The sequence below is a fragment of the Canis lupus genome, chromosome 19, assembly GCF_011100685.1.
Source record: "Canis lupus familiaris isolate Mischka breed German Shepherd chromosome 19, alternate assembly UU_Cfam_GSD_1.0, whole genome shotgun sequence".
NCBI lineage: Eukaryota > Metazoa > Chordata > Mammalia > Carnivora > Canidae > Canis > Canis lupus.
In genome coordinates, this window is record NC_049240.1 from 9,007,693 (window position 1) to 9,033,617 (window position 25,925).

The 25,925-nt window shown below is 32.3% G+C and overlaps 1 pseudogene; it reads left to right on the plus strand.

The window, feature by feature from the left end:
* The window catches only part of LOC119877287, a 155,744-nt pseudogene that overhangs the window by 70,957 nt on the left and 58,862 nt on the right, over nucleotides 1-25,925 (plus strand).

Below are 25,925 nucleotides of genomic sequence, written 5' to 3' on the forward strand. Positions count from 1 at the left end.
ATAAAAAGAAGTAATGATATGTCCAGTCTGGTTCAGACTAGTCAATAAATAATCTCCTCAAAATGTTTTTGTGGGATGCCTGGGTGGCTCAGTGGTTGAGCGCCTGCCTTTGGCTCAGGGCGTGCCTTTGGCTCCCCGGTCCTGGGATCAAGTCCCACATCAGGCTGCCTTCAGGGAGCCTGCTTCTCCCTCTGCCTGTGTCTCTGCCTCTCTCTGTGTGTCTCTCATGAATATATGAATAAAATCTTAAAAAAGAAAGTTTTTGCAATAACAATACAATTTAAATGCAATTTTATATTAACATGTGTATTATTAAATGTAAATGGATATATATAATTTTTAAATGTGCCACTTTTTACATTAGTAATACTAGTAAAATCACTAATCTTGCCATATTCTGTTTTCTTCTATGTAGACCTTGTCAAATATTATATCTAAGGATATGCACAGGTCACCTAGAAAAACATCATCTGTGCAGGACAATATCATCTGTGCAGGACACTATCATCTGTGCATGTGCATCACGTCATTCTCCTATAGCATTATTAACTTTTATACTATCTACCTATACCAGTAAATATTACAATTCCCTCTCCACATGGAATGTAGGTATCTGTCTCAACTGTGGGCTTTCATGTTTATTAGATATGGCTAGAATGCTATTCACTTATCTTTGACAATTAAGAATACAAGTATCTTTTATGGAAGTTAGCCCTAAATGCTGATAATATCTTCAATTTTAAAAAATTATAAGATAAATGAACTCATATAACAGATTTCTAACCAAGAATTTGTAATTTATTATTGAAATATGTTTTTGGCAACATTAAGTAAGATAGGTGGTACATATTTCTTCTGCAATAATTATGATTGAAAGTATATATCCATATTCATGTATATATGCATGGGCATAATGTTCTATTTAAAAGAAAACATTTTAAACAGCTTATAATAAATATGACATTTTTTGTTATCTTTAACACACGTTGTCTCCTCAGAAGTATAAGAAACGTTATAAAATCATTATGATCACTGCAAAGAAATTCCCACTTCTGAGTTAAGCTTGAGCTCCCATATGTCCCTTTTACAGCATCTCAGAGAGTGTTGATGGAGTGGAGGACTGTGTTCCTCACTCATTTTCACATTTCACATTTTCATATTATCCCCCTGCCATTTGAAACACTCTATCTTGGGCTCTCAGGACCTCCTCTTCTCTTCGTGTTTTCAAAGGCATATTTTAAGGTTTGTTTTTCTTTTTTTCTTTACTACCGAACATATGGGAAAGTTTTCAGTTTGATTTATTCTATTCTCTCAATATTAACTTTTGAAACTTTGGCTTTAATTTTTTTCATGAATAACATGCTTTGCTTGTTTGGGTTGATGATAAGTTACAAAGACAATAAAGTTAATTCATAATATCTGATAATAATTTTTCAGGAAATATTTCTATCTAGTTGTGTTAGAAAGTCAAAAAATGCAAGTCCTGATATTTCTAGCATTTAATCATCCATTTGTTCATTTATTGTCAAAACTTTACTGAGCATCTACTATAATTACTCTAACTCAATAATTACACTAGAAATGGTGGGCATAAATTGTCTTTGCCCTAAATAAGTTTAACATAAAAATACACACACACACACACACACACACACACACACACACAGATTGTGAATGAAAAGATTTCCTGAAGTTATTTGAGAGACATTTTAAAATTTCCCAATGGGATAGAAACATTTAAAAATGTTTTACAACTGACTCTCGTATTTTCTCCTTTAGGGGTCATGAGAATATGTCTTTTAGGGTTCATTAAAATGAGCTGATATCAATGTCCATGTGGTTGATTGTCCAAAATATAATTTCTAACTTCTTGGTAGAGATGTTAGAGTAAATATTAGGAAGACATTTTTCTAAATAAATTAAAATGATCACAGTTCACTCCTTTCTGGAGAGAGAGGATTAGTAGAGCATTAAATAAAAAACCTGTAAGTTCTATAAACTAAACTAATTAATTATTTAATATTATGTATATGTGTAAACACTATGTATACTATGTAGACATGAATGGACAGCAGATATGATCTCAGATTCATGAAAAAAAAAACATAAGATTTTCTTACAATTTTACTGCTTCATTGCTTTACTACTAAGTGTGTTTCTAGTTAGACTCCAATTTTATACAAAAGCTTGATTTCCATATGTTTGGCTTCCAGACACTGAAATTAATAAAATGGGTCAAGGTAAGGGCATATTTGCAGTTTTCCTTTGAAGAAAATGGTATTAAATTATGAACATATTTAAGTATCATAGTAAAGCAGTGTAACTGCCTTCACTCAGTAAGACTCAGCTAATTAAGGCAATTGTGAAGGTCACCAACACGGATTTCAAGTTCATATGAAAATACAGATGTGCAGTGCTAACAATGTTCACAGTTTCTTTGGAAACATGAAATGTAAACCTATACAATCTCCACAGCCCATAATGGATAATAGATACTTTAAAAAAAAATAGGTTTCCCCCAAACACTTTTACATTGTTCCCTTGACTATGTGAGTCTTTTGATACTAAGTTTGTGTCAACTTGACTGGGCCATGAGGTTGCCAGATATTTGGATAAACATTATCCCCCAGTGTCTCTTTGAGGGGGTTTCTAGACAAGATTGACACATCAGAATCAGCAGAGGGAGTAAAGCAGACTGCTTTTCCCATTGTGGGTGGGTCTCATTGATTCCACTGAAAGCCTGAATAGAACAAAAACCTGAGTAATACGAATAGATTTGGCCAGGCCATTGACAGTCATACTTGTGGACTTGAAAGAATAAGTAGTGACTCTCTGAAATCATTAAAAATGGTTATTATCTTGATGGCCTTGATGTATACATAGAAATAAATATCAATAGTGTAATAATACTATTATTATTAAATATCAATAGTGCAATAATAATTTGGTTAAAGACAAAAATGAAGATTCTTCTCAATTCAACTCTTTAAAAAAATGGCAAGAATGGATTAAATATAGCACTGGAAACTTGCTCAGTCTTTAAATGATTCAGAGCACATTCATAACACCCTAAATTGCACATAACTAGCATTTGTAGAAAGAATAGGAAGAGGGAGCAAACTTAGTATATAATAATCCAAAGCAAGGTAGAAGAACCCATGCTCATACTAACTGTAGGAATATGAAAAATTCAGCATTGTAGAGGATAAAATCAATCAATTCAAAGCAGTGAATGGATAAAATCACATTTAATCAAAATATCTGATTTGTTAAGTTAGCAAATTAGTAAATATAATTCCTAATTCTTAAACTGCCACAATGTGAAGAAGGCAATGGAAATTTTATGTTTATTAATGAAGATTTGAGTGCCTGGTGAATGAGAGATTTTCTGTATGTATAGAAATGTGGCCATGTTAAGTCATTGTCCGATTAAATTCATATATTTTAAAGCCATTAAAATGAGGACAGATTTAAAAGATTATCAATTGCACATTTGGATTTTTAGGGATGGGCCATGTTACAGAGAGGAAGAGTAGCCAAATTTGACAATCTTTGTTTTGTGCCATATGTTTAATAAAAGATACATCTTACAATCAGAAAAACACACACACACACACACACACACACACACACACACAAACAAAAACCCTGAGTAAGGGAGATAGGGAGATTTCTATCTACCTGGGTGTGTTGATGCGGGAAGTTAATCTTTTTCTACTTTCAGACTAGCCTTGGAGTGTAATCTATATCAACTTTTCTGGTTCTTAGGCATTCAGACTAGATTTTGGATTTCTCATCTTCCATAATCATATGAGCTAATTCCTTATAGTAAATTCTTCTCTCTCTTTCTCTCCTTTCTCTCTCTCCCATTAGATATATATAATATCCTATTAGTTCTGTTTCTTTGGAGAACCCAGACAAACACAAGGCCCATCTTATAAAAGACCTCCCAGTAAACAGAGCGTAGTCACATTTGTGAAAGTCACAGTATGATATAGTCAAATTTCAAAATATTCAAATTACTAAAGATAATTATAGACTCTGATTTAATTGTTAATGGAGTGAATTATCTCTGCTTAAGTGAAAATAAAATAATAATTTTGGTTTGAATTACATAAAAATATTGGTATTTTGTAAAATAGTATAGACATATATTTGTTTTGTAGAATTTTCTATCTTTCTAAACCAAAAAAAAAAAAAATTGAATTTCATGAGTTATAGTTAGGTTCAACAGAAAGAAAATATTTTTCTATACCACACACTAACCCCTAAGTAATGCCCACACTAGGTTACCAATTCCCTTTTGTCAATATTACTTAGAGAGCCACAATTTTCTTCTTGTATTTACTCAACACTTAAATTGCAGGTGACTCAGGAGAAGCTGAAGCCAATCCCAGTTTCTTCTCTGAGTTCTGATTAGTGTCAGTTCCGGGGATAGCAACCCTTGCTGAGGTTTGTGTTTGGTTCAGGAACAGAAGAATAATCCCTATCAGTATCTGATATTGAACTAAAGAGTTGATGTGTTAGGTATATGTAGATAACCTGAAATAGTTTAATAATACTCAAGAAAAAATGTAATTCATTTTTAGATAAAGATTCCTCTCCCTTCCATATGAATGTGAACAAATACCTATTGTATCTCCATAGTTTCCACTGCCTTCTTGAGCCATGAGAGCAATCATCACAGGACTGATGCTCATGTGGAGACAGGCAGTCAAGAGAACCATACAGAAATGGATCCTAGGCTAGCGTGCTTTATACCTGGAAATCAAACTACCTCTCACTGTACTTTCTTTTACATGAAATCATTTATATCCCTTAATTTTATTTTACTCTTATTTTGAAATTCAGTTTCTTGCAGGTGGAAAAAAAATATTGGCAGAGGTAGATTCTAATACTGTTGCCATTACCTCAAAGATAATAGGGAGAATGTGGCTATCAAGATGACTCACTTTTTTATCAGGATGAAAAAGCAATGTCCATGTGCAGCAGAGGCCATTCCCAGTACTGGAAGCCCTCGGTAAATTTGGACTGAATACGGATGTGTCTTTGCCATAAGTGAATAATTTTTAGCAAAAAAAGAGAATATACATTTCATAGAATTTTGTAGTTGAAAGTGAAAAACTAGAGGTCACAAACTCTACCCTGTCCCCACTGTCAAAGTGATCATGTCTTTTTGTCATTAAAAATAGAAATGAGACAACATTTACAGGTGAATTTAGAATGCTTATTTTCTCCTGGTGAATTGAAACATTCGTCATTGTGTAACCAACCCTTTAAAACTGCTAGTGTTATTTTTGCTGTAAAGTCTATTTAACCCTGTAATGTAGTCACAAAAAGTTTCTTTTCAATTTTTCCCATTTTTGTATTTAATAATGTCATATTTGAAAACATCAACACTTAATTCTTCTGCTAATAGTTTCTAATGTCTTTAATTGTGCCTTACTATAGGTTTTCTTTCCATGTTTTTTTTTCTATTTATGTTTTGCTAGCTAATATTTAAATGATATAAAGGTGTAAAATCATAAGGGTTATACCTTGAGAATGACTTCCTCCAGAATAGTTTTTACATCTTTTAGGTGTACTTGGGTACTACAAAGTTGAGTTCACTTTCTTTTAACCTCTAACCTTTAGATTTCCTGTATCATATATGTGTATATATTTGAACTTCAAACTTCTGTGTTAGCAAGACTGATTATGCATCTACACTGGTGGCAATTTCTTTTTTTTCCTCCTTCCCCTTCCTTCCTTCCTTCCTTCCTTCCTTCCTTCCTTCCTTCCTTCCTTCCTTCCTTCCTTTCTTTTCTTTTCTTTTCTTTCTTTTCTTTTCTTTCTTTTTTTTCTTCTTTTCTTTTCTTTCCTTTTCTTTTTTTTCTTTTCTTTTCTTTTTTTTCTTTTCTTATTTTTTTCTTTTCTTTTCTTTCTTTCCTAATTGTATCCAGCTTCAATAGTGGCCAAGATAGTAAGTATAGTCCCCTTCTGGTCACCCATTATCTCAATTGAATTTTATATTCCCTACCCCATCCTTTCACTGAACAAGCTAGGTTGGGGGAAAACCTGGCTTTGTATAGTTATTTTAGTTCCAGAATTCTCATTTGAGTGAGTACAAGTCCTCATATTTTTATTCCTACATGGCCATTAAAACACTGTCTTCAATGCAGCATAAATATTATTTCTTGTTATTTCCTCTAGATACCTTCATTCTTCTGTATTGATCAATTTAAAACTTTAATGTTACATTTAATTAAATTATCATCCATCTCCTCAGTTCACATTTGATCTTATAATTTGGGTAGGCAGTGAAGAAATAGAACATGCTGTCTTTAAAACTCTTTCTTCTTCTTTCCCATTCATTCTATTTCTTCATCTATTTTCCTTCTCCAGTGTTGAAGTTTGCATTGAGGTACTGGGGAAAGGGTACAGATTTTGTGTACTTATTTTGTAATCTATAGCAAACATCTTCAATAGATATCTATGTTTCTGCAGTCAAGTGTAAAGTGAAGGATTGAGAAGATGTATTAAACCAGCTTTAATAAAGTGCATGTTTCACAATTATAACATATATTATAGTACTCAAAGAAAAAATCATGTGCAAAACATCCTTACAGTATTGTCTGTAAAAAAATCAATGTATTGACTGCAATAAGCTGAAGAAAAAAGCAAACAAGCAGTAAAATGAAGATAAAGTTTCATATCTTTCAATGTTCCTAAGTAGTTAAAAACCTTAGGCAAGTCAATAAACTTTTCACTCTCAATTTCCTTTCCTATTAAAAATAAAATTTAGATTGGATGATCACTAATGCCCTATCAATATACAGTTATAATTTTGTTGCTAGAAATTACCTTTATTCTTACAGTGCAAATATTTCCTTCATATTTTATAATAGTATGAAAAATGAGATCTGAAGCTTTTCAATAACCAAGTTAATTTGAATAGCTACCAGACATAACCATGTAATAAATAAACACACCAAATGATGTTTTGATTCTATTTTCCCTTTTCCTCTCTAGTGTAGCTAATTGAAAATACTATATGTCTAGGTATCACAAGAAAAATAAATGTAATCAATATATTAACTTGGTTCTCTTGTCTGAATTCTAAAGTGCAATTAAAATAAGAATAATATTTGGGGTCATCCAAATTGACCTGACAGGGCAAATTTCTCCCCCAACTTTCAAAAATAATCTTCTTTTTTTAAAAAATAATTTTATTTATTTATTCATGAGACAGAGAGAGAGAGGCAGAGACACAAGCAGAGGGAGAAACAGGCTTCCTGTAGGAAACCTCATGTGGAATGCTATCCCATGACCCTGGGATCACACCCTGAGCCAAAGACAGACCTCAACACTGAGCCACCCAAGTGTCACTCAAAAATAATCTTAAGTCTTGTTATTCTTTTGAAATTAGCAAGACTGATTCATCTTTTTATATCAAAATATTCATTAAATGCTTCAATGATTGAAATACTTATTAAAAGAAAAAATAAGGGTAAAGTTATGCAACTAAAAGATAATTTCAAACATTTTAACTATCTGAAACCAGATAAGAGCTCTGGTTAAGTTCATATGAAACATTTTTAATGCCTCTAATATAATTGCCATTTTTAAGGGTTTAGCAAATTGAATTTCAAAGGCCTGTTTTAGCTATCTTTTGCTTGAAAAAAATTCTAGGACCTGAAATCAAAAGTAATTAAGAGAAAAATGAATCCAGTTAGGCTGATACATATATATTAAGATATGCTTTATTTTCCATGTAGATACTTATATTAATCTTAGATTCATGACTAACTTAAAATGATTTTTAAAAAATTGGCAACTCTCCCTCAGTAAGTACTGTCATGTATATTTGATTGTGTTCTCTCTGATACTCTTTGGTATAAGTATTTTATGTTTCCTATTTTCTTTAAGTATCTCAAACACTATGATATTGTGAATTCGGTTATGGGCCATGTTAAAAGTTTGTAGTCAACATTTTATTGAGATTCCAATGAGATATAAAGAAAAATACATGGGCAGCCCCGGTGGTGCAGCAGTTTAGCGCTGCCTTCAGCCCAGGGCCTGATCCTGGAGACCCAGGATCGAGACCCACATGGGTCTCCCTGTATGGAGCCTGCTTCTCCCTCTGCCTGTGTCTCTGCCTCTCTCTCTGTGTCTCTCATGAATAAATAAATAAAATCTTACAAAAAAAAAAAAAAGAAAGACATAGTATATTTGGTTCCCTATCTAAAAGAGAATTTCAGTAAAAATAAATGAAATATAGTCCCTTTTATTTGATATCATTTATTATTAAGGATATCAAGTTAGTATTTTGAGATTTCCCAATAAATTGAAGAACTGGAAAAATAAACATAAATCCTGTTTCTGAATATTTGTGCACAAAACATAAGAATCCGATGAGTTCTAAAGTGAGGGATGATATCAAGGTCAAGCATGAGGACATGAACGCTGCATAGAAATTAATTTTTTGTCCCCAAACTCATCTGGTCATCTCTTCACCTCTGTCCACACTGAGATATCAGTCTCATAGCATTGCTCTTAAGGCCCATTGGCTTGTTTCTTCTGATTCTGTGGCATGCTTGGAGCAAGAGATCCTGTTTGTCTATTTATAATTCTCCCTCTGTTAAACACATCAACAACAGAGCCATGTAATCTCTTGCCATCTTCCTGACATTTTATTTGTATTTAATTCCTATGGTTGAAGTAACAAATTATACAAACTTAGCAACTTAGAACAATGCAAATGCATCTTACAATTCTGGATATTAGAAGCCCAAAATTGTTCTCACTGGGCTTAAGTCATGGTATCAGCCAAGTGGTGCTTCTTTCTGGAAGATCTAGGGGAGAACCATTTTCTTGTCTTTTCTAACTTCTGTGTACCGCTAATAATCATGGCTCCTGGATTTTTTTCCACCTTCAAATCAGCAATGGCCTGTTGAACCTTTCTGACATTACATCACTTATTCTCTTGCATCTCTCTTTCACTTATAAAAACTCTTAAGGTTATGTGGATCTCACCCAGATAATCCAGGATAATCAGCCCATCTCAAGATCTTTAACTTAATCACACCTATAAAGGAACTTTTGATAAAATATACTCACTCAAAGACTCTGGAGATTAGGACAACTTGGGGCAGCATTGTTCTGCCTATCAGATCTCTGTAACTGGAGCCACCATTTTGTTTTCAACAACTCTCCAACTTCAAAAAGGAAATTTCATCCATAACGCTAGTGATTCTTCCTTATGAGTGTGTGCATGATGTAGTATCTGAAATTCCACAGTCCCCTTTCTCTACTAAATACTCCAATCTTATAAACACTTCTAGGGATTTACTCTTTAGGAAAAAAAAAGAACACCAAGACTTAACAGACTACTTTTGGCTTCTGTCTTGTCTCATATCTTTTACTTGAAAATAATAAAGAAAGAAATTCAGTGGAAATAAAAGAGAAAAGAAAAACATAGATTAATACCTTGATATATCATAGAACCATATACATTATTTTTGGGGACTATAAAATCCTTGTCCTAGGATATAAAACTGTATAACACCAATACATAAAAAATAATAAAATACATAAGGAAGATCATTTTAACATCAATTATGTTAAAAAGATGTTCTCATTAGTTAAAGCAGAGTTGAAAGTAGAGCACTTCACATCATGCAGATAATGAATATGAGTAATCAAGTCCCTTAAATAAATTTACTTTATTACACAAATTATTCACCTCAATTATCAATTTAGCCTGTTGTCTTTAGATGATCATTCAATTCTCATGTGTGCAATTTTCCTCAGAACATGTGATGAATATGATAGAGATGGAATTTTCTAAATGTTGGTGTGTTGAAATCTGGCTCCAGTGCTAATTCTTTTTTGGCATATCACACAGTTCCATGCCTTTTATGAAAGATAAATTGTTTTTTCTACCTGAAATCACTATTTCTTGTTGTAAGAACTCATTTCTAGAACCTAGCACAGTGCTAGCACAAATTAAATCTTTTCCAAAGCCATTTTTATTGAGTAATTTAGATATCAGTTGAAATAATACATGCAAGTCACCAAAAATAAGAAATGTCTACACAATTATACCAGAATAACATATTTTTAAAAGTATCCACCAAATAGTGTATATTTTATGCAAACTAATGAAATACTTTGTCTTCAATGCTGGGGTCACATTACTTGATTAGTGATATAGGAGTTTTTCAATATTTAAGAACTAAACCAACTGCTTTGCAGCTAAACTTAAAAAGATCTCCCTGAAAATATATCTTTTTCCCAGTGTAAATGAATTATACACAGACAGGAGAATAGAAGGCACAGAGGAAGCCACCAATAAATCAGTTCATCCCATTAGAGAATACATAGTAATTGAAGGACTTGCTAAAACTATGTATGTGGAGAAAGATGTGGAAATACTTTATGTATTAATAATAAACTACAACAGATCTTATATTTCCAGAGATAACACTATCAGTTAAAAGACAAAGTCTTTAAAATATCAAAATATCTCTACATTTCTGTTGTTTGGTCTAATACACATGTTAAAATGTATGTATTGAAGATGTAAACCTGGGCATACTTAAGCTAAAATGGTATTTTGTCATTTAAATTCTATTGTAATCCTTATCCTAAGGCGTTCATGAAAGTTATCTGAAATAAAGCTATATCTGTGAAAAGAGTAGTTGAAGGCAAAAACTAAACTAATGAAGCATAGCTTTTCTGAGGCCATTTTTCTATCTTTTTCCATAGATCCTTATGTAATATGGAAAGCCTTTCCTCACTTTAGGCCATCTGCCCCTTTGTCAAATAGACTTGAAATTGTTGGTGAAATTAAAATGATTTAATATGATAATCCCTCTGAAATGGACTTTAAATGTTAGTTTCACAGAAAAGTGATTTTTAAAGTATAATGTTAAATTTCTAACTGCCATTTAATGTGAAATCTGAAGTAGAATAATTTAACAGAGCTTTATTTTATCTGTTACACCACCTGTAACTGACTTTTTTTTTTTTTTAATTGCAAGTAGTTTTGTGCTGGAATGGTTGCCTTTGAAGAACAATTGTGCCTATATCCTCTCAAGTCTGTATTCCATGACATCACATTGATAGCTTCAAATCAATAATAAGGCGTATTTATAGAACATAAACCAGCAAATGTTACAGATCAGGATTCCTTCCCACCCCTCCTCAACCAATTATTAACCATGTCCCAGCATGCCACTGTAATACTGAAAGTAGTGGTCTCTGTTTTGCCCAAATAATATATACCTCTAGAGAGTCACTAACATGACATGCTTCAAAATATAGCTATCTCTTTTCCTGTTTGCATTAATATAACTTAATTGTTGGGTGCAGTTAACTGCTTTTGTGCTTAAAGATGGCTGAGCTAAAAAAAAGTGCTGATTTTACACTTTTTATATTCCATTACTGCACTCAACAATATGAACATATTTTTCTAAAAGAGTTTAATTAATGGATAAAAGGAGAGAGTCATTAAATTTAAATTGCTTATTAGTAAGTTCATAATAAAAGCATCAGCAAGATCCAAGGTGAAAATAAGGTCAAATGGAGAATTTTTGATTGGATGTTTATCTAACAAATTTTAGTTGAACACAAATGAATAAAAATACACACGATACTATCCAGTGTGGTTAGAGAAATACATTATTACACTGAAAAGAGAAACAGCTAAACCAATATTTATAGAATACTGTGATAACTACTGTAATAAATGCCAAGAGTATTCTGGGAAATCTAAGGACCCATCTGACTTGAGGTCAGGGAGATAACCACCATCCTTTTTAAAATTTTATTTTATTAATATACAATTGACATATAGCATTGTATAAGTTTAAGGTACATAACGTGTTGCTTTGATACATTTCTTTATTGCAATATGATTATTATCACAGTAGAGATTGCTGATACCTCTATCATGTCACATAATTTTCATTTCTTTTTTGTGGTGAGGACAATTAAGGTAGTCTATTAGCAGTATTGCTATGATACAGTATAGTAGCCTAAAATTATTATGCTGTGTATTATCTATCCAGGACTTACTTATGTACTTCTTGTAAGTATGAACCCTTAACCAACATATATTCAATCCCCCCACTTCCCCATCTCCAATAACCATCATTTCTCTCTGCTTTTTCAACTTCACTTCAGGTTTTTTAGATTCCACATATAAATGATTAATACAGTATTCATCTTTTTCTGTATGACTTACCTACTTAGCATAATATCCTCAAGATCTATCCAAATTGTCATAAATGCAAGATTTTCTTCTTTTTCATGGCTGAATGACATCCCATTGTGTATAGCACTTCATTATACAATCATGTGATAATGGACACTGAGCTTGTTTCCATGCCGTGGCTACTGTGAATGATGTTGCTGTAAACATGGGAGTGCATGTACCTCTTTGATATCCTGTTTTATTTCCTTTGAATATATACCCAGAAATTAAATTGGTGGATCACATGATGGTTCTAATTTTAATTTTTTGAGAAACCTCCATTTTGTTTTTCAAAGTGACTGAATCAATTTGCATCCTCACCAACACTGTAAAAGTTTCCTTTATCTTCACACCCTAATCAGTATTTGTCATCCCTTATCTTCTTGAAGATAGCGATTGTATTGTTTATTACAGTGTGATGTAATATTACACTGTGGTTTTGGTTTGTGTTTCTCTAATGCTGACTATCTTTCACGCATCTGTTGGCCATTTGGATGTCTTTGAAAAGTACCTACATCTGTTCTGCCCATTTCTTTACCAAATTTTTTTTATTATTGAATTGTATAAATTCTTTATAATTTGGATATTGTCCTCTTGTCAGATATATGATTTGCAAATATTTTCTCCCATCATTTAGGTCGCCTTTTCTTTTTGTTCTTTCCTTTGCTTTTTAATGTGCTGTAACCCCACTTCCTCCCCCGCTACACACACAACTTCTTGATTTTAGTTTTTGTTGCCTTTGCTTTTGAGGTCAAAACCAAAAAAAAAAAAAAAAATTTCATTGCCAAAATTTATGTCAAGGGGGCTTACACCATATATTTTCTTCTAGAAGTTTTATGGAATCAGATCTTATGTTTAAATCTTTATTACAAGTTAATGTCTGTTTTTGATGTTAGGTAGAGGCCTGATTTTATATTTCTGGGCTCTCTATTTTGTTCCATTGGTATCTATATATCTATTGTTATGAGGATATTATACTGCTGTAATTATTATAGCTTTGTAGTATAACTTGAAGTCAGCAGGTATGATGTCCCTTGATTTGTTCTTGCTCAGGATTTGCTTTGGCTATTAAGAATCTTTTGTGGTTCTATATGAATCTCAGGGTAGTTTTTGTATTTCTGTGGGAAATGCCTTGGAATTTTGGTAGAAATGGCATTGAATTTGTAGATGTTTTAGGGTAGTATGGACATTTTAACAATATTTTTAACAATCTTAATTTTAACAATATTTTTAACAATATTAATTCTTCTGATGCATAAAAACAGAATATTTTCCCTTCTGTTTGAGTCTTCTTTAATTTCTTTCATCAATGTCTTGTAGTTATCATTGTAAAGATCTTTTACTTCCTTGGTTACATTTGTTTCAACATATTTTATTATTTGATGTTATTGGAAGTAGTATTAGTTTTTAGATGTTTTACTGTTAGTGTATAGAAATACAACTGATCCTTATCTGCAAATCCCCAACCTGAAATCTAGAGAGAGAAGAACACAAAGAATCACAGGCAAGACCAGTTTACCTGACATAGCGGCCACTGGAGCCATAAATTGGTCAAAAAATCTAAGTGATAATTTCGACAAATTGCTAGAAGTTTAAAATAGATTACTTTAAAAGTGAAAAACTGCTGTGCTCTCAGTCTTAGGGGATCTTGCACACTTTTTTGGAGTTTAGTCACAGTAACCCCACAAGATTCTCAGAATAAATATCTGTGAAAAATCTTCCTGTTTCTGGCATAAAAAGGAAGAAGTATTAACTTAGAAATATATTTAGAGAATTCTCAATAAAAAAAAAATGTCCATTCTTCATTGGAAAATACATTACCAGAGCATTTTCTGACTTGAGGAAAGGCAGTTATGCAACTCTATAACCTTTAGTCTCCCTACTCACTGAAAGGAGTCAGGGGCCTAAAAAATACTTGTGAAGGTGATAGCTCAAGGACACAGAACCACTAAAAGATGAAAAATTAATCATGAGAGTATAAAATGTTTTGCCTTTCCCATACCTTGGCACTTCATCAATAGGGCCGTGGTGTAATAAAATTGGATTATAACTGAGAGAGGTGCAAGACACAGACTGTATCTAAAGAGAAAATCTTATGGAAACCCGAAGATAACATGAGAGACAAAATCAAGGACTCTATGTGAATTTGGAGCCTCTGGCACATACGGCTGTAGAGAATACCAAACACAGACCAATTTATAGCCAGATATACAAAAACTCACACTAAAGTTTGACTTATTTCTATTTCTATTATCTAACATGTTATGTCTGGCTTTCAACATAAAGATCACTAGACATGCTAAAAGAAAAAAAAAATCTGGGGATCCCTGGGTGGCGCAGCGGTTTGGCGCCTGCCTTTGGCCCAGGGCGCGATCTTGGAGACCCAGGATCGAGTCCCACGTCGGGCTCCCGGTGCATGGAGCCTGCTTCTCCCTCTGCCTATGTCTCTGCCTCTCTCTCTTTCTCTCTCTGTGACTATCATAAATAAATAAAGATTTAAAAAAAAAAAAAAAAAGAAAAAAAAAATCTGAAGAGACAAAGCAATCATCGGTATCTGAGTCAAATATGACACCAATTTTGGAGTTAACAGGGAATTTAAAATAATTATGATTAATATGTTAAGGACTCTAATGGGAAAAATAGAGGACATGGAATACATATGGGCAATGCAAATAGAGTGATTATAACTCTAAGAAATAATCAAAAGGAAATATTAAAAACCAAAAACATAATAAATGAAGAATACCTTTGATGAACTCATCAGTATCCAGGACAGGGCTTGAAGGTATGAATAGAAACTTCCTTACTGAAATGCAAAGAGAAAAAAACTGAAATGAACAAACAGAATATCAAAAAAGGGTGAGAAAATTTCACAAAGCATAATGTGTGTCAATAAATATTTAGATCAATAATCATATGAAACTTTTTTATGGAGAGAGATAGGGATTAAAGTTTAATTTTATTGGGCCCTCCAGCAGATCCAGAACCAGTTATTTTTTAAAATTTTATTTCAATGTAATTAATTAACATATAATGTATTATTGGTTTCAGAGGTAGAGGTCAGTGATTCATTGGTCATATAACACCCAGTGCTTAACACATCACATGCCCTCCTTAATGTCCATGACTCAGTTACTCCATCCCTGAGCCCCTCCAGCAATCCTCAGTTTGTTTCCTATGGTTAAGAGTCTTCTTATGGTTTGTCTCCCTCTCTGATTTTGTCCTGTTTTATTTTTTCCTCTTTTTCCCTATGATCCTCTGTTTTGTTTCTTAAATTCTACATATGAGTGAGATCATACGATAATGTCTTTTTCTGATTGACTAATGTCAACTAGCATAATATCCTCTAGTTCCAGCCACATCATTGCAAATGGCAAGATTTTGCTTTTGGTTTGGTTTTGTTTTGTTTTTGATGACTGAGTAGTAGTCCTATATATATATATATATATATATATATATATATATATATATATATATGTATATATATCACATCATCTTTTTATTTTTCCACATCTTCTTTATATATTCATTTGTCAATGGACATCTGGGCTCTTTCCATAGTTTGACTATTGTGGGCATTACTGTTATAAACATTGGGGTACAAAATCAGTTATTTAAAAGGCAATTTTCATGGGCTGAAATTTTACTCCCATCTTCAAATTAATGTCTTGAAGCCCCTACTCCAGTACACCAGGATGCGATTGTATTTGGAGATAGGGCCTTTAACGAAGTGATTAAGTCAAATGAGGTTGTCAGTATGGGCCATGACCCAGTCCGATGTCTTTATGAAAAGAGGAAATTTGTAAACACAAAGAAACATCAAAAGATGTGTTTGCACAGATAAGACCATTAGAGGACATGGTAAAAAGGTGATCATGTACAAACCATGGTGGGAGGGAGGGCTCAGAAGAAAACCAAACTTGCCAAAACTTTGATCTTGAATTTCAGCCTCCATAACTGGGAAAATAAATTTCTATTGTTTAAGATACCCAGCCTGTGTAATGTTGTTGATAGTTCTAACAAGCTAACGCGGCTATTATTTTTTCCTACTGCTTTATGTCAATATTTTGTTTCAACTGTTTTGTTTCAATGAGCAAAATCACATCTTTAAAATGCTTTTAGCAATGTAAAAAATCTCAATAACTGTAAAACAAGGTCTTCTACATTATTCTTCAAAATTGATTTTGTTTTTCTCGATCATTCTCAATTTTATACAAAATTTAAGTTGAGTTGTCAGAATATAAACATTTTGATAGATTTTTATTTTGCGTTTTCATTTGGAATTGCATTGAGTCTTCAAGGCAATTTGTGAATGCATATCTTTGCGATTTTGAGTTTTTTTTTTTCCATTTCTACAAGGTTTAGTTTTTTCCTCAACATAGTATTTGTTTTTCATGTTTAGCATAACTTTCCTTAGACTTATTCATATACATTTGACATGATCAATTAACATGTATGAATTATTAACACATATTTTCCTTTATATGTCTATTGCTCAGAAAAAATAAAATAAAGTTGATCAATTTTTTTGTATGTTGACCTTAGATTTTTATATATTAAATGGCAAACATCCAAACTGGATTATAAATTCTAAAAATAAAATTCTAATAATTCCAATTTTGAGGTATACGATCATATTACTTAACAAGTACAGTTTTATTTCTTCTTTTCCAATTCATATAATTATTTTCCTTTCCTTGTATTGCATTACTGCTCTATAACGATCTCATGCAGTTTTGATTATAAGTATTAATAACAGGCAGTTTTCTAGACTTCTGTAGAAGAAATTTATATATATGGTGATTGATGTGAGTAATAAGGGCTATTCTTCTCTCATTATGAAAATGAACTTCCTTCTATTACTCTATCTCCATTAGTTTCTTCACTAGCAAATTTTTGAGCTTTATTTTATTATTTTAGTTTTACTTTCAATTTTTCATCAGATTTTTTTTGTTTCCAGTTCCTTTACAAATTTTCAATTTCCCATTTTATCCTTTTGATTATATTAAGCACATTTATTTTAAATTTGTATTTCTATTTCTATTATATTTTATTTTTCAGTTGCATTGTCCCATCTCCTGTGGCTGCAGGACGACGATAATGACGATGATGATGAACCAAAAATTGCATACAAAATCGTGGTAATGTTGTGAGATCTAACATGATGTTATCTTATAATAGAATCAATAGGTTCATTATCAATCCTGGTTCATGGAAATTCTGATGAGTTAAGCTGAATTTCAGTCTGTGAGAAGGCCAGTTTATTTATAATTCTGTTTTTCTTGCGCCCTGATACAAAAATAAAACAAATAACTTAAACTCTGATTTATCTGGGACCCCAGCTTAGCTAAATATTTTCTTAGCTTTTCTTTCTCAATATGATCTCTTCTGGAATTACTAGATACCTGGTTACAAAGAAACTTCAAATGTTTGTCTCTTAGCATTGGGTTTTACTTATCTATGGGATCATGTCTCCATAATTCTTCATTTTAATTACAGTTATATGAATCTAATTTTTCCAATATTTTATACAGCTATTCTACATCTCAGAAAGGAGTTGGTTTGCTCTACTGCAACAAAATATAGTACAATTTAATACAACTGAAACTTTATAAATAAATCTTTTCCTACCTTTTATCGTTTGTGCTAAATTATTATAACAACATTTCTCACTAAATGCAAGCATCTCTTTGCTTTCTAACTAGAGTCCCTCTCTGTTGAACATCAGCATGCATCCCTAATCTCAGGACCCAGAAATCTATATCCAACCCCGCTCTGTTACTACTGTCCCTAACACTAAAGATTATACAAAGGCATATAAACAGGCTATTAAGAATACACCTCAAGTGACAACTGCTAAATCTGGAATTGAATTCTATTTTTATTCAATATTCATTTGTGGTATACATTTTCCATTTACCATCATTTAAGTAATTTTAGGCCAAAAACCTAAGTCTTTGAAACTTTTCTTGCTTTCACACCCTATATCCAACCTGTTAGCAAATTTTGTCCATTTTAACTTCAAAATACTACATATTCTCATTTTGTGCAATATTTAAATCTCTTTTGAATGTCTTCTCCTCAGCTGGACTACTAAAGCATGTTCTCAATAATCTTCAGTCTTTGTTCTAACTTCTTTGGAGTATATTATCTGCAGAACAGTTTAGCTCCACTTATGACTCAAATTACCAATCTGTTATCAAACATTTGTCTTTATATTTTACTTAGAAAAAAACATAAAGTCTTATTTGGACCTAAAGTACTTTCTGATTGCTCTCTCTGGATGTCTTTTTGGACTCACTTCCTCACTTCATATTAACTCCATTCTTGCTCATTTCACTACTGACCAACTTGATATTCACTAGAATGGAATTGTTTAATATCATAAACTAATATGACCTTGTTCCTTTTTTAATGCAAGTATTGCTCAAATCCAACCTATTTAAATTGGCAAACTACTTGAGTCCTTGGTATTTAGAATGCTCTAAAAGAAGATTTATTGATTAATCAAATTAATAATTAATGACTTTTCTTTAGTATAATCATGATTTTGGTCATGTTTTTTTTTCTCCCCCAAATATGAAGTCACATTAGGAAAAATAACATTGCATATTCTTCTTAAAATAAATAAATATTTAATATTGACTGATTTTGAAAAGATAATATGCATCAGATTTATGAAACTAAGGCAAATTAAAAATTCATAATTGTAAGACATTTTTATTAAATGTTCTAAGGAAAGGAGGATGGGGGTTTTCATTAGGTATGGCTATAACAAACAGATCATTCTTTTGACAGCCCTGAGACAGAAAGAAGCTCTAAAAGAACCTGCCTTGTCCCAAGGACTAGGGCTTAGGCTGATAGAGGTCAGGTTAAGGCTGACCAAGTCTCTTAATGCAGGAGCTAAGATGGAGCTCTCTGTGCTGAGCTCCTTATAGTTCTCAACCCAATAGTTTAAATGTCCATATTTACTTTAAGAAAACAATAGAAAGAAAAGAAAAGAAATAACTGGATAAAATGAGGGAAAAGGACATTGTTTGGTTTCCATTAAATGCCGGGAATTTGGAGGGGAACTGAGTGGGAAAAAATAGAGAGGGAGACAAACCATGAGAGACTTCTAACCCTGGGAATGAACAAAAGGTTGCAGAAGGGGAGGTGGGAGGGTATTGAGGTAACTGGGTGGCGGGCACTGAGGAGGACACTTGATGGGATGAGCACTGAGTGTTATACTGTATGTTGGCAAATCGAATTTCAATAAAAACAAATAAAAAAATACTAGGAATTTGAGAACTGTCTCTCCTCATCTTACTGATATAGGCATGTAATGGAGAAATAAAATGGAACAGCAAATAAACAAATATTGCTTACTCTTCCAAAATTAAGAAACATATGGAATACAATGAAATTTTTATAAAATCATCTGTTTTTCAGTGTAAACATGAAGAAATATAGTAAGATAAAAACACATTTTATTTTTCAATTTCTTTGTTCTTGCTTCATTTTTGGCACTGTTGATTAGTTTGCATTCTTAAAATCTACTCATATTGGACATCATTCAAATATCATGACATTACTTATTCATCTGCATGAAAATTATATGGATTAACATTATTGTAATTATTGTTAAATGATGTAATGTGCTTAAGAAAAAGCCAGGCATATAATTAACACTCAATAGATGTTGGTTGTTTGGTTCTTGCTGTTATTGACTGATTCATTTTCAGTTCCTTTTAGTGACTATTCTTTATAGATTTCATTTTTTTTTCTTGTCTTTTCACTTATGATCCCTCATGAACAAATTTTTCTTCATGGCTTTAATCACCTATGCTGATTCTCTGTTGAACATCCCCAACCAACATTCCCTGTTCTGTTCTCATTAATCTAAACACTTAACAGTAACACACACTTAAAAAAAAAAAAGTAAGAAGTACAAAATTTCAGTTATAAAATAAGTCATGGAGATGGAAAAAAGATTGCTATTTCTGTTTTAATTCAATATTCCATCTCACAAATATTCTCAGCCTTCTGCAATCCTAATTTCCCTCTCTTCTACCTTTGTTTCATGTCGCAATGAGGTTTTTTCAAGAAATAACCAAACCACCAAACTTTTGACTACATACTTTTACATTAGCTATACTACCTTCCTGAGAAAACAAAAATATCTTTAATTGTTTCACCAAGGATCATTCTTACTTTTTCCCTTATATTATACTATGATTATACTGCTGTAAGAACTCCATCCTAATATAACATAAAATGTGTATTTAAAGTAATTATGGAACATCTATCTACTCATGTGCCAGTTATTAACTCTTGTATATCTGGAGCTTAAGTTCCAGGAATCAGTTTACATCTTATTTTTATTATTTCTTTAAAAATATTTTAATTATTTATTTGAAAGAGAGAGAGCATGAGCAGGGGACAAGGGACAAAGGGAGAAGCTGACTCCCTACTGAACAAAGAGCCCACCTTGAGGCTCAATCATAGAACCCTGAGATCGCAACCTGAGCCCAAGGCAGTAGTTTAATTGACTGAACCACCCAGGTGCCCTTAGCTTACACTTTAAAAAAATATTTCTGAAGGAGCTAAACACAAACAAACAAACAAACAAAACCTAAACCTAGCAGAGAAGAGTAAAAAAATAAAAATAAAAACTAGAGCAGAAATAAATGATCTAGACACAAAAACAAAACAAAAATGAATAGAACAGAATAATGAAACCCAGAATTGGTCCTTTGAAAAATGATAAAAATGATAAATTAATAAACCTCTAGCAAGACTAATCAAAAACAAAAGGTTCAAATAAACAAAATCACAAATGAATGAGGAAAAATAACAACCAACATCACAAAAATACAAAGAATCATAGAGAATATTAGGAAAACTATATGCCAACAAATTAAACCACTTAGAAGAAATGGATAAATTCCCAGAAATATAAATCTATCAAAACTGAAAAAAAAGAAAGAGAGAATTTGAAAAAACTGATTACCAGCAAAGAAATTGAATCAGTAATCAAAAAGTTCTCAAAAACAAAAGTCCAAGACCAGATGGCTTCACAGATAAATTCTACCAAATGTTTAAGAAGAGATAATACTGATTCGTCTCAAACTATTAAAGAAAGAAAGAAGAAAAAAAGAAAGAAAGAAAGAAGAAAGAAAAGAAAGAAAGAAAGAAAGAAAGAAAGAAAGAAAGAAAGAAAGAAGAAAGAAAGAAAAGAAAGAAAGAAAGAAAGAAAGAAAGAAAGAGGAAAGAAGAAAGAAAGAAGAAGAAAGAAAGAAAGAAAGAAGAAAGAAGAAGAAAAAGATAAGAAAAAGAAAGAAAGAAAGAAAAAAGAAAGGAAGAAAGAAAGAAAGAAAGAAAGAAAGAAAGAAAGAGAAAGAAAGAAAGAAAAAAAAGAAGAAAGAAGAAAGAAAGAAAGAAAGAAAGAAGAAGAAAGAAAGAAAGAAAGAAAGAAAGAAAGAAAGAAAGAAAGAAAGAAAGAAAGAGCAAAACAAAGGAAGGGAACTTCCAAATTCATTATGTAAGTCCAGCATTACCCTGATACCAAAACCAGATAAAGACACCACAAAAAAAGAGAGCTACAGACTAATATCTCTGATGAACATAGATACAAATATCCTCAACAAAATATCAGCAAACTGAATCCAACAACACATTAAAAAAATTATTCACCATGATTTAGTGGGATTTATTCTTGGGTTGGAAGGGCAGTTCAATATTCACAAATCAATCAATGTGATACAACACATTAATAAAAGAAATGATAAGAACCATATAATCCTTTCAACAGATGCTGGAAAAGCATTTGACAAAGTACAACACCCATTCATGGTAAACACCCTCAACAAAGTACTTTTAGAAGGAATATACCTCAATCTAATAGAGGCCATATATGATAAATGCACAGTTGACATCCTCAGTGAGGAAAGGTTAGTAACAAGAAATGGATATTTGCTCTCACCACTTTACCAAACATAGTCCTAGAAGTCTTAGCTCCAGCAATCAGACAATATAAAGAAATAAAAGGCATCCAAATCAGTGAGGAAGAAGTCAGACTTTCACTATTTGCAGAAGACATGATACTGTTTATAGAGAAAACTCAAAAGATTCCACCAAAAAAGTGCTAGAACTGATACACAAATTCAGTAAGTTCACAGGATACAGAAGCATTGTCAGAAATCTTTCATTTCTATGCACCAATAATGAAGCAGTAGAATGAGAAATCAGGAAACGGCTCCATTTACAATTATACCCAAAATAATAGGATTAAACCTTACCATAAGAGTAAAAGATCTGTACCCTGAAAACTGTAGAACACTCATGAAAGAAATTGTACAGGAAAGTGGACACAAAGAAATGGAAAAGCCATTCCATGCTCATGGATTGGAAGAACAAATACTGTTAGAATGCCTATGCCGTCCAAAGTATTTTATACTCTTAATGTGATTCCTATCAAAATTACAATTAGAAAAGTATGCATTAGTCTATCTGTGGTATGGCATCAGATACTAAAGATGGAGAAGTGACTATGTCTTCAGTTAAGGTTAGTAAGCCTCGTTACACACGGCTCATGCAGTCACAAATCCATTTTCCTTTACTCCTTTACCAATCAAAACTCCTTTTCTTCTAGATGGCTACATGCCTAAATTGTCAGCTATATTTCACGAATTTTCTGCAACAAGAGTTATTCAGTAACAAAATTCTGGCCAACTAAGCCAAAGGATAGATACTAGAGCTGACTGGGAAACTTTTGCTTTTTTACCACTTCCAGCTTGTTGCTTTCTTCTTCTTCCTGGGCAGTGTACAGAAAGAAAGGATAGAGTTACTGAAGTGTCTTTGTGAATATTCCACAATCATGAGAACAACAAAAGGTATTATAGCTGAAAGACAGACTGGGACTGGGACACTAAAGACATTGTGTTATGATTGCACCAATCCTGGGTAACCTACTTACAAACATGGTAAGTGAAAACAAATCTATTTTTGATTAAACCATTCCAATCTTGTGTTTGTTACACATGCATTTGAATGAAATCTCTAAATGGTTCTAACACTATAAGCTGAATTACTCACTTTAGGAAATTTTCAAAATAACTTGGAGATAGACTCAAGATAAGGACTATTATCTAGAATTTATTAGGAACCTCACAAATTTTAATGCAATTAATGACAAGCAGACTTTTTTTGACATTTCATTATATATATATATATAAAATGAAAGATATATATCTTAAATATATATATCTTTATATATATATAATGCAAGATATACATATATAATGCAAGAATTCATACTAAATTCAAATATCTTTCTTAAGAAAAAGATTAAACTTAAATTTTGCCAAGTCGAATTAGAAACATTCTGTTTGTGAAGTAGCTCTGATTCCCTAATAAACAGAAAGCTATGCCCAACTGGGCACATTTTTTTCCTCAAATGCTTGTTTAGCTTTTACTAGATTCAGATACTTCCATAATATAAAACATATCTTTCATTATTTAGAAAAAGTATGTAGTAGTTAGCAATAATCAAAATAATTTCATAAGGAAATTAGGTAGGTTTCTGCATGTTTTTTTTTATTTTAAAGTATATTTGTATAAATGCATATGTGTACATGCATGTCAATAATCAAAAATTTTTACATGCAACTTGTTTAAAATCTATAACTTTATAGTCATACTAAGTCTCAGAATTTTATTTTTACTTTATTGTCTTCATGATGTTCAAATGACAAACACCTTTCTCAAAATCCATTCATCTCATTAGCTTATTACAACAATTCTGAAACTTTTCTCCCTGTGCCCGACTACTTTAGTATAGCAAAATTTATTCTTGTATTTATACATTAGATTAATCCAAGCTCAGATAAATTCCTTGCATACTTTATTCTTTTACTACATTTTTTGTTGTTGTTGCCTAGATACTTTCTTAAGGCAGTGCTCCTATACCTTTCTTTTTCTCCCCTCCTCTATATAAAGAAACACATATATAAATAAATTTTTTTCTTATAAAAGTGATTTGTAGAATCTAGAAAACAGGAAAAAGATATATGTAACAAAAATAGATGTTGAGCTAAGGAGTCACCTTTGTCCTGGTATAAGGATTAGTCCCAAAGGGTGCAGAACAAACTCTTTTGCTTAACCCCGAGCTTCAAACAGAATTTTTAGGTTTTTGTTTTGTTTTGTTTTGTTTTGTTTTGTTTTACCACAATAACAAATCACTACAAATTGAGCAGTTGGATGCAACACCCATTTACTGTCTCACAGTTCTGTATGTCAGAGTCCACATACAGCATCACACAACTATGTTCTCTACTTAGTTTCATACAGTTGAAATCAAGGTGTGAGCAAGGACGCATTTCTTTCATGAGGCTCTGGATCCGCTCCCAAAATCATTCAGGTTGCTGACTGAATTCAGTTCATCTTTGTGTTTGGAGGACTGACGTCCCCATTTGATGCCATTGTCACCTAGAGAGCAGTCTGCATGCCTAGAGACTGTCCTATTCCTTCTGGTGCCTTTCATGTAACCTCTTTCTGGCAACTCAGGGTCAAGTCTCTCTCTACTTCCAATCCCTCCTCCTCCTTTTGCTATAACTCTGGTTTTAAGCCAGAAAAAATGCTCTACTTTTGAAGGCTCATCTGATTAGATTGGGATCACTCCAATAATTCAGGGTAATCTCCTTATTTTATGGTCCAGAGCCTTAATTACATCTGCAAAATCCCTTGTAAAATATAATGTAACATATTCACAAGGTTCAAAGATTAGAATTTTGTCATTTGCTGGCAGTGGGATGGCATCATTCAACCTCCACACTCCCACGAAATTATTAAAAGGAAAAAAGAAAAAAAATAATAAAACACAACTGTTGACTAATTTTACTTTTCAAATTTAAACACGGCTTTATTTGCACACACAGGCACACACATTTACAGGTTTCTTTTCATTATCCTTGATTCAAGTGTTATTTCTCATGATAATGGTGAATTCATAGCACTTTCCGTTGTTTCCCTCCTGGATTAAATGTGAAAGAGAGTTTGTACATGTGTGCTTTTGTTTGATTTTAGGCACACGAGAATTTAAAATAGGAACTGGAGCATGACTTAGATGTTTGATGACTATGGCTATTTTCTCTGCCTCATTACCTTAAAAGTTGTCACTTTCACTTAACATAATCAAGCCAAAGACCACCAGTAATACACTCATAGTTAAGCAAATTGGATTTATCTATCTTTGCAGCAAAGGAGAACATACACTATGGTGAACCATGGAGTATCTCTGAAGGAAGGTGCTAGAAAGAACCCATTATAGGATATGGGGCGTTGGGTAATTTTTGTGAAGATGTAAGGAAGCAAGTGTTTGTCTAGGTTTGATGCTGTCAGAAAGTGAAGGCAACTCTGTGATTGTCTATCTCAATAAAATTTACCTATAGTAAGAGGAGACTAACAGAAGAGTGAAGCTGTAGTTATTTTAAAAATATTAATTTATTTTTCTCAGAAGGTGAGGGAGGTGTTTGTATTTTGGAGTTTTTAACAATTATTTATTTTTCACTGTGCTTAAACAAAATTACAAAGTGGTCTCAGTTTGTCCCATTTTATCATGGTCTTAGAGTAACCTGTCTAAGGATGGTACTTTGTGAAATTGCTTTTTTTTAAAGATTGTATTTATTTATTCATGAAAGACAGAGAG